This window comes from Sinocyclocheilus rhinocerous, unplaced genomic scaffold, assembly GCF_001515625.1.
Source record: "Sinocyclocheilus rhinocerous isolate Xijiao unplaced genomic scaffold, SAMN03320098_v1.1 scaffold589, whole genome shotgun sequence".
Taxonomy (NCBI): domain Eukaryota; kingdom Metazoa; phylum Chordata; class Actinopteri; order Cypriniformes; family Cyprinidae; genus Sinocyclocheilus; species Sinocyclocheilus rhinocerous.
The window spans coordinates 193,440-196,100 of record NW_015635524.1 but is presented as its reverse complement, the minus strand read 5'-3'; the positions used below and the strand labels follow the sequence as shown (position 1 = coordinate 196,100).

The 2,661-nt window shown below is 38.6% G+C and overlaps 1 protein-coding gene and 1 long non-coding RNA gene across 2 annotated transcripts in view; both read right to left on the bottom strand.

Annotated features, from left to right (window-relative positions):
* Positions 1 to 2,661, bottom strand: part of cul4a (cullin 4A) — a 39,118-nt gene that overhangs the window by 13,284 nt on the left and 23,173 nt on the right. The gene's annotated exons all lie outside the window — the stretch shown is intronic.
* The window catches only part of LOC107747065 (uncharacterized), a 1,313-nt gene continuing 1,244 nt past the window's right edge, over positions 2,593 to 2,661 (bottom strand). Inside the window, exon 2 of the long non-coding RNA XR_001640757.1 lies at positions 2,593 to 2,658. This is a non-coding gene — a long non-coding RNA (uncharacterized LOC107747065). The remainder of the gene's footprint in view (positions 2,659 to 2,661) is intronic.

Below are 2,661 nucleotides of genomic sequence, written 5' to 3'. Positions count from 1 at the left end.
ATGATATGCAAGTGCTATAACAAGTCTCAGTTAGCCTAACGCAGCACACGTAGCAAGGTTTTTTTTATTATTATAATAAATAAAAAGAAAACAGATAGAATAGAAAAAGAATAGAGCAAGCTAGTGTTAGAGGCCTTTTTTAGCTAAACTGCTTTAAATTACTTTTTTCACATCACTCTACACTCCATAGACCATAATGACAAAGCAAAAAAAAAAAAAAAAGATTTGTGAACTTTGCAAATTTATTAGAAATAAAAAGCTAAAATAATCTGCACACATTTGAAATTTAGCTCAGGAGCATTCCATTATCGCTTGTAGATGTTACTATCACTTGTACGAGTATGGGTATGATTTGGAAAGCCAGACAACTCTCAATAAAAGGTCCAACAGTTAAAATGCATATCAGAGCGAAAACCAAGCCCTTAGGTCAAATTAACTGCCTGTAGAGCTCAGAGACAGGATTGTGTCAAGACACCAATCTGAGGAAGAGTTCAGAAAAAAATCTGCTGCATTGAAGGTTCACAGAAGCATGTAGCTCCATTATTCTTAAAGGGGTCCTATTATGCTCTTTTACAAAGTCTTGATTTTGTTTTGGGGGTGTACTAGAACAGGCTCTCATACTAGGTTGTTCGAAAAATACATTATTTTTCACATATTTTACATTATTACAACACCTCTCTCCCCAGTCTGGCATGAACGGCTCGAATAGTTCCTGTATCAAATGAAGGCCCGCCTTCTGAAATACGAAATGTGCTGTTATTGGTTAGCTGGGCCAGTGTGTGTTGTGATTGGTTAGCTGGGCCAGTGTGTGTTGTGATTGGTTAGCTGGGCCAGTGTGTGTTGTGATTGGCAGCACTCGGCGCCTGGTCTGGAAATGTCATGCCCCTTACCATAGCCGCCTGCGAGCTTCAGTGTAAATATTGCGTCAAAATCAAATCAATTTGAGCGCGATTTAAACCCGGATGATTGTAATCACTCTAAGTTCGTCTGCCTTGGGAAAGCTAGCACGTCTCCGACATAGTGATAACACTCGTTATCTTCTCAAGTGCAGCTCAACCAGGTCTCGTCCCATTCGTCGATATTTGTGATATCACAAATCCCGGAAAATATGCATTGCAGTCCAAACGAGTCGTTCGTTGTAGTTTTTGAAAAGTTTTTGTTAAATAAAATATCTCCTTTTGAATTGGACTTTGAGCTTTGTAACTTTGCAGATATTTTTTATGCTCAAACAGCAACATTACAGACTAACTAAAGTTGAAAAAGTGAAAAAGCATAATAGGAATAATAAGTTTGGAATAACGGGGACTCTTCCTAAAGCTGGTTTCTTGGTCAAACTGAGCAATCGGTGAAGAAGGGCCTTGGTTAGATTGGTGACCAAGAAGCTGATGGTCACTCTAGTTATGGAGATCCATATCATATATGGAGATGGGAGAAAGTTACAGAAGGATAAACATCACTGCAACACTCCACCGATCTTGGCTTTAAGACGGTGCGGCAAGACTCAATCCTCTTCTCAGTGAAAACATATGAAAACTTGGAATTTGCACAAAAAAACAAAAAACAAAACACTTAAAGGACTCTTAGACTGTGAGAAAACCTAGTCCAGAGCATTCAGAACTTCAGACTAGGCAGAAGGTTCACCTTCAAATTGGACAATGACCCTAAGCACACAGCTAAGGCAATGCAAGAATGGCTTATATGGAAGCAAAATAATGACAAATGTCTTTGAAAAAAAAAAGCATGTTGAATTGCACTAACTGAAAAAAATAATGCATTGCATTAACAGTGCTTGCATTTTTATGACTTGCATTTTTAGGGGCTGAAATAGTTGTTTATTTAAGCTGTCAATATTTCAATTCAAAACATTTAACATTTTCATAATTAAAAATTCAATAATTCATATTCACCTTCCAGAGTTCACTTCCAAAATATTCAATCTGTTTAAAAATACGATGTATAATATTCAACAGGCAATTTTCAGTCCATTTTACTTCACTTTACAAATTCGCTTCCACTAATTCAGTGGTTCAAATTCAGCAGAAAATTCGCCATTGCACATCCGGGAGCTGCAGGAATAGCAGTAGAGTACCGATGCATGCTCTCCATCTGCTGTTAGTCGCTCACCAGCAGGTGGCGCAAGACCAAAGCAACAGGTAGAGCAAGTCATTCATTCACAAAAACTGATCTGCAGAAATGGAGCAAGCGGTAAGTAGAAGTTATGATTATCAGGGCCAGTATGTATTTGCTGACAACAACTCTGTCACCCAACGACTCTACACGGTCCCCAAACCACGTTCTGTCAAGAAAACGCACGCGAGAAGTGGAACGGCAATGACGCAAAACAACAAGTGAAACAGGAGTTGTATATTTGAAAATAGACATCAGGAAGAAATAAGTGCTGCAAGTTGTTTGCGTGATGATCTGTTATGAAAAATTTCGCTCCATTTGTTGTGTCCAAACTTTTCTTAAAGGGGTCATATGATGCGATTTCAAGTTTTCCTTTCTCTTTGGAGTGTTACAAGCTGATTGTGTATAGATAAGATCCCTGAAGTTGCAAAGACTAAAGTCTCAAAACCAAAGAGATATTCTTTATCAAAGTTAAGACTCTGCCACGCCCCCCTAAAACGCCTCGTTCTTAATACGCCCCCACATATCTGCCTC